Source organism: Somniosus microcephalus, chromosome 20 (genome assembly GCF_052327205.1).
Source record: "Somniosus microcephalus isolate GS21.2 chromosome 20, FLI_Smic_1.0, whole genome shotgun sequence".
In the NCBI taxonomy this organism is placed as follows: Eukaryota; Metazoa; Chordata; class Chondrichthyes; order Squaliformes; family Somniosidae; genus Somniosus; species Somniosus microcephalus.
The window spans coordinates 54,571,999-54,579,256 of NC_141006.1; positions in this window are offsets into that span (position 1 = coordinate 54,571,999).

Below are 7,258 nucleotides of genomic sequence, written 5' to 3' on the forward strand. Positions count from 1 at the left end.
GAATCCTGAGATGAGGGCATTGACTTATGAAGAAAGGTTGAGCAGGTTGGGCCTATACTCATTGGAATTTAGAAGAATGAGAGGTGATCTTATTGAAACATGTAAGATACTGAGGGGGCTCGACAAGGTAGATGCAGAGAGGATATTTCCCCTCGTGGGGTATCTAGAGCTCGGGGGCATAGTTTCAGAATAAAGGGTCGCCCTTTTAGAACTGAGATGAGGAGGAATTTCTTCTCTCAGAGGGTCGTAAATCTGTGGAATTCTCTGCCCCAGAGAGCCGTGGAGGCTGGGTCATTAAATACATTTAAAGTGGAGATAGACAGATTTTTGCAAGATAAGGGAGTGAAGGGTCATGGGGAGCAGGCAGGGAAGTGGCTTTGAGCCCATGATTAGCCATGATCTTATTGAATGGCAGAGCAGGCTTGAGGAGCCAAGTGGTCTCTTATTTCTTACTAGCTGGGGAGCCCCGCGTTGCGAGGGCAATTTTGGGGCGCTTGGTCTCCCTGCCCCTGTTTGTCCCCCCTCTCCCTGTCATGTCCTCTCCCTCCCTCCTCTCCCTCCCCTCCTCTCCCCTGTCTCCCTCCGCTCGCCCACCCCCACCCCTCCCCTCCGCTCCACTCTGTCCCTCTCTCCGGCCCCTCCCCCTGCCTAGCGCCCGAGGTCCGGAGCTGAGGTCCCCCGCGTATCGCGCGGCTGATGGACGGCCGCTGTGGGCGGGCGGGCGGCGCATGCGCGGTCAGTGCGGGCGGCGCATGCGTGGTCAGTGCGGGCGGCGCGAGGCCACCGCAATTTCCCGAGGCTCTCCCCCCCCGCCCCGCGATTTCCCGAGGCTCTCCCCCACCCCCCGCGATTTCCCGAGGTTTTCCCCCCCGCGATTTCCCGAGGCTCTCCCCCCCCCGCGATTTCCCGAGGCTCTCCCCCTCCCGCGATTTCCCGAGGCTCTCCCCCCCCCGCGATTTCCCGAGGCTCTCCCCCCCCCCCCGCGATTTCCCGAGGCTCTCCACCCCCCCTCGCGATTTCCCGAGGCTCCCCCCCCGCGATTTCCCGAGGCTCTCCCCGCAGCTATTAAATTGTTATTTAATTCCCTAACACATCATTAAAATATTTACCTTAGTTCCCTAACACAGAAAGTGTGGGGGAAAAAATTGTGAAAAATCAAGATGGCGGCCACTCACCTCGGTTCAGAAGGATAAGGCCCGCCCACACACGCACCGATTGGTCGACCGGTCAGGTCACCGAAGCGTAGGATTGGTCAATCGTCGAGTCACTCGACGCTCAACTGTAGGATGGCACGCGCCCGTCCGATTGGTCGACCTCGACGTCACACGGTCGCTAATGAGATGCTAATGAGCGGAACGCTGAACGTTTTTCGGATACCGCGGGCGGGATTTCTTTCCGGCCGAAACGTAAATACGCCTATGACCGGTCCGGAATCGCAAGCTTTCTTTTGAGGCGACGCGCGCGTCAGTACGCTCTTTAACTTTCAAACGTATAGAGAACAGACGGACAGACAGACATCCGGACAGACAGAAGAGCCGCTTTATATATATACTAGCTGGGGGAGCCCGGCGGTGCCGAGGCTTTCTCGAGGGCATGTTGTTGTTGGAAGAGAGAGAGGGAGCGACTGGGGGGAAGAGAGAGAGGGAAGGAGAGAGAGAGAGAGGGAATGAGAGAGAGAGAGAGGGAAGGAGAGAGGGAAGGAGAGAGAGAGAGAGGGGGGAAGGAGAGACAGAGGGGGGAAGGAGAGAGAGAGAGAGAGAGAGAGAGAGGGGAAGGAGAGAGAGAGAGAGAGGGGGGGAAGGAGAGAGAGAGAGATGGAAGGAAAGAGAGAGAGAGATGGAAGGAGAGGGAAGGAGAGAGAGGGAAGGAGAGAGAAAGAGAGGGAAGGAGAGAGAGACAGAGAGAGAGAGAGAGGGAAGGAGAGAGAGATTGGGAGTGTGAGAGAGAGAGATTGGGAGTGTGAGAGAGAGATTGGGAGTGTGAGAGAGATTGGGAGTGTGAGAGAGAGAGATTGGGAGTGTGAGAGAGAGAGAGATTGGGAGTGTGACAGAGAGAGAGAGATTGGGAGTGTGAGAGAGAGAGAGATTGGGAGTGAGAGAGAGAGAGAGATTGGGAGTGTGAGAGAGAGAGAGAGATTGGGAGTGTGAGAGAGAGAGAGAGACTGGGAGTGTGAGAGAGAGAGAGATTGGGAGTGTGTGGAGATTGGGAGTGAGAGAGAGAGATTGGGAGTGAGAGAGAGAGAGAGATTGGGAGTGAGAGAGAGAGAGAGAGAGACTGGGAGTGAGAGAGAGAGATTGGGGGGAACAGCGAGCGACTGGGGGGGAAGAGAGAGAGCGACTGGGGGGAAGAGAGAGAGCGACTGGGGGAAGAGAGAGAGCGACTGGGGGGAAGAGAGAGAGCGACTGGGGGGAAGAGAGAGAGCGACTGGGGGGAAGAGAGAGAGCGACTGGGGGGAAGAGAGAGAGCGACTGGGGGGAAGAGAGAGAGCGACTGGGGGGAAGAGAGAGAGCGACTGGGGGGAAGAGAGAGAGCGACTGGGGGGAAGAGAGAGAGCGACTGGGGGGAAGAGAGAGAGCGACTGGGGGGAAGAGAGAGAGCGACTGGGGGGAAGAGAGAGAGCGACTGGGGGGAAGAGAGAGAGCGACTGGGGGGAAGAGAGAGAGCGACTGGGGGGGAGAGAGAGAGCGACTGGGGGGGAAGAGAGAGAGCGACTGGGGGAAGAGAGAGAGCGACTGGGGGGAAGAGAGAGAGCGACTGGGGGGAAGAGAGAGAGCGACTGGGGGGAAGAGAGAGAGCGACTGGGGGGAAGAGAGAGAGCGACTGGGGGGAAGAGAGAGAGCGACTGGGGGGAAGAGAGAGAGCGACTGGGGGGAAGAGAGAGAGCGACTGGGGGGAAGAGAGAGAGCGACTGGGGGGAAGAGAGCGACTGGGGAAGAGAGCGACTGGGGGGAAGAGAGAGAGCGACTGGGGGGAAGAGAGAGAGCGACTGGGGGGAAGAGAGAGAGCGACTGGGGGGAAGAGAGAGAGCGACTGGGGGAAGAGAGAGAGCGACTGGGGGGAAGAGAGAGAGCGACTGGGGGGAAGAGAGAGAGCGACTGGGGGGAAGAGAGAGAGCGACTGGGGGGAAGAGAGAGAGCGACTTGGGGGGAAGAGAGAGAGCGACTGGGGGGAAGAGAGAGAGCGACTGGGGGGAAGAGAGAGAGCGACTGGGGGGAAGAGAGAGAGCGACTGGGGGGAAGAGAGAGAGCGACTGGGGGGGAAGAGAGAGAGCGACTGGGGGGAAGAGAGAGAGCGACTGGGGGGGAAGAGAGAGAGCGACTGGGGGGAAGAGAGAGAGCGACTGGGGGGAAGAGAGAGAGCGACTGGGGGGGAAGAGAGAGAGCGACTGGGGGGAAGAGAGAGAGCGACTGGGGGGAAGAGAGAGAGCGACTGGGGGGAAGAGAGAGAGCGACTGGGGGGAAGAGAGAGAGCGACTGGGGGGAAGAGAGAGAGCGACTGGGGGGGAAGAGAGAGAGCGACTGGGGGGGAAGAGAGAGAGCGACTGGGGGGGAAGAGAGAGAGAGCGACTGGGGGGAAGAGAGAGAGCGACTGGGGGGAGAGAGCGACTGGGGGAAGGAGAGAGAGCGACTGGGGGGAAGAGAGAGAGCGACTGGGGGGGGAAGAGAGAGAGCGACTGGGGGGGAAGAGAGAGAGCGACTGGGGGGAAGAGAGAGAGCGACTGGGGGGGAAGAGAGAGAGCGACTGGGGGGAAGAGAGAGAGCGACTGGGGGGAAGAGAGAGCGACTGGGGGGGAAGAGAGAGCGACTGGGGGGGAAGAGAGAGCGACTGGGGGGAAGAGAGAGCGACCTGGGGGGGAAGAGAGAGCGACTGGGGGGGAAGAGAGAGCGACTGGGGGGGGGAAGAGAGAGCGACTGGGGGGAAGAGAGAGCGACTGGGGGGGGAAGAGAGAGCGACTGGGGGGGAAGAGAGAGCGACTGGGGGGAAGAGAGAGAGCGACTGGGGGGGAAGAGAGAGCGACTGGGGGGGGAAGACTGAGAGCGACTGGGGGGGAAGAGAGAGCGACTGGGGGGAAGAGAGAGAGCGACTGGGGGGAAGAGAGAGCGACTGGGGGGGAAGACGACGAGAGAGCGACTGGGGGGGAAGAGAGAGCGACTGGGGGAAGAGAGAGCGACTGGGGGGGAAGAGAGAGCGACTGGGGGGGAAGAGGAGAGCGACTGGGGGGGAAGAGAGAGCGACTGGGGGGGAAGAGAGAGCGACTGGGGGGGAAGAGAGAGCGACTGGGGGGAAGAGAGAGCGACTGGGGGGGAAGAGAGAGCGACTGGGGGGGAAGAGAGAGCGACTGGGGGGGAAGAGAGAGCGACTGGGGGGGAAGAGAGAGCGACTGGGGGGGAAGAGAGAGCGACTGGGAAGAGAGACGACTGGGGGGAAGAGAGAGCGACTGGGGGGAAGAGAGAGCGACTGGGGGGGAAGAGAGAGCGACTGGGGGGGAAGAGAGAGCGACTGGGGGGAAGAGAGAGCGACTGGGGGGAAGAGAGAGCGACTGGGGGGAAGAGAGAGCGACTGGGGGGGGAAGAGAGAGCGACTGGGGGGGAAGAGAGAGCGACTGGGGGGGAAGAGAGAGCGACTGGGGGGGAAGAGAGAGCGACTGGGGGGGGAAGAGAGAGCGACTGGGGGGGAAGAGAGAGCGACTGGGGGGGAAGAGAGAGCGACTGGGGGGGAAGAGAGAGCGACTGGGGGGGAAGAGAGAGCGACTGGGGGGGAAGAGAGCACTGAGAGAGCGACTGGGGGGGAAGAGAGAGCGACTGGGGGGGAAGAGAGAGCGACTGGGGGGGAAGAGAGAGCGACTGGGGGGAAGAGAGAGCGACTGGGGGGGAAGAGAGAGCGACTGGGGGGGAAGATGAGAGCGACTGGGGGGGAAGAAGAGAGCGACTGGGGGGAGAGAGCACGAAGAGAGCGACTGGGGGGGAAGAGAGAGAGCGACTGGGGGGAAGAGAGAGCGACTGGGGGGGAAGAGAGAGCGACTGGGGGGGAAGAGAGAGCGACTGGGGGGAAGAGAGAGCGACTGGGGGGAAGAGAGAGACTGGGGGAAGAGAGAGCGACTGGGGGGGAAGAGAGAGCGACTGGGGGGGAAGAGAGAGCGACTGGGGGGGGAAGATGAGAGCGACTGGGGGGAAGAGAGAGCGACTGGGGGAAGAGAGAGCGACTGGGGGGGAAGAGAGAGCGACTGGGGGGAAGATGAGAGCGACTGGGGGGAAGAGAGAGCGACTGGGGGGGAACGAGAGAGCGACTGGGGGGGAAGAGAGAGCGACTGGGGGGGAAGAGAGAGCGACTGGGGGGAAGAGAGAGCGACTGGAGAGCGACTGGGGAAGAGAGAGACGACTGGGGGGGAAGAGAGAGCGACTGGGGGGAAGAGAGAGCGACTGGGGGGGAAGAGAGAGCGACTGGGGGGGAAGAGAGAGCGACTGGGGGGGAAGAGAGAGCGACTGGGGGGAAGAGAGAGCGACTGGGGGGAAGAGAGAGCGACTGGGGGGAAGAGAGAGCGACTGGGGGGGAAGAGAGAGCGACTGGGGGGGAAGAGAGAGCGACTGGGGGGGAAGAGAGAGCGACTGGGGGGAAGAGAGAGCGACTGGGGGGGAAGAGAGAGCGACTGGGGGGGAAGAGAGAGCGACTGGGGGGAAGAGAGAGCGACTGGGGGGGAGAGAGAGAGCGACTGGGGGGAAGAGAGAGCGACTGGGGGGAAGAGAGAGAGCGACTGGGGGGAAGAGAGAGCGACTGGGGGGGAAGAGAGAGCGACTGGGGGGAAGAGAGAGAGCGACTGGGGGGAGAGAGAGCGACTCGGGGGGAAGAGAGAGCGACTGGGGGGGAAGAGAGAGCGACTGGGGGGGAAGAGAGAGCGACTGGGGGGGAAGAGAGAGCGACTGGGGGGGAAGAGAGAGCGACTGGGGGGGAAGACCGAGAGCGACTGGGGGGAAGAGAGAGCGACTGGGGGGAAGACTGAGAGCGACTGGGGGGGAAGAGAGAGCGACTGGGGGGGAAGAGAGAGCGACTGGGGGGGGAAGAAGAGAGCGACTGGGGGGGAAGAGAGAGCGACTGGGGGGGAAGAGAGAGCGACTGGGGGGGAAGAGAGAGCGACTGGGGGGGAAGAGAGAGCGACTGGGGGGGAAGAGAGAGCGACTGGGGGGGAAGAGAGAGCGACTGGGGGGGAAGAAGAGAGCGACTGGGGGGAAGAGAGAGCGACTGGGGGGGAAGATGAGAGCGACTGGGGGGAAGAGAGAGCGACTGGGGGGAAGAGAGAGCGACTGGGGGAGAGAGAGAGCGACTGGGGGGGAGAGAGAGCGACTGGGGGGGAAGAGAGAGCGACTGGGGGGAGGAAGAAGAGAGCGACTGGGGGGGAAGAAGAGAGCGACTGGGGGGGAAGAGAGAGCGACTGGGGGGAAGAGAGAGCGACTGGGGGGAAGAGAGAGCGACTGGGGGGGAAGAGAGAGAGCGACTGGGGGGGAAGAGAGAGCGACTGGGGGGAAGAGAGCGACTGGGGAGAGAGAGAGCGACTGGGGGGGAAGAGAGAGCGACTGGGGGGAAGAGAGAGCGGACTGGGGGGGAGAGAGAGAGAGCGGACTGGGGGGGGGGAGAGAGAGAGCGACTGGGGGGGAAGAGAGAGCGACTGGGGGGGGAGGATGAGAGAGCGACTGGGGGTGGGAGACGAGAGAGCGACTGGGGGGGGAGAGAGAGAGCGACTGGGGGGAGAGAGAGCGACTGGGGGGAGAGAGAGCGACTGGGGGGGGAAGAGAGAGAGCGACTGGGGGGGGAGAGAGAGAGCGACTGGGGGGGAGAGAGAGAGCGACTGGGGGGGGAGAGATGAGAGCGATGGGGGGGGAGAGAGAGAGCGATGGGGGGGGAGAGAGAGAGCGACTGGGGGGGGAGAGAGAGAGCGACTGGGGGGGGACGAGAGAGCGACTGGGGGGGGAGAGAGAGAGAGCGACTGGGGGGGGAGAGAGAGAGCGCGACTGGGGGGGGAGAGAGTAGAGCGACTGGGGTGGGGAGAGACGAGAGCGATGGGGGGGGAGAGAGAGAGCGACTGGGGGGGGAGAGAGAGAGCGACTGGGGGGTGAGAGAGAGAGCGACTGGGGGGGGAGAGAGAGAAGCGGACTGGGGTGGGGGAGAGAACGAGCAGCGACTGGGGGGGGCGAGAGAGACGAGCGGACGGGGGGGGAGACGAGAGAAGCGAATGGTGGGGGAGACGAGAGAGCGACTGGGGGGG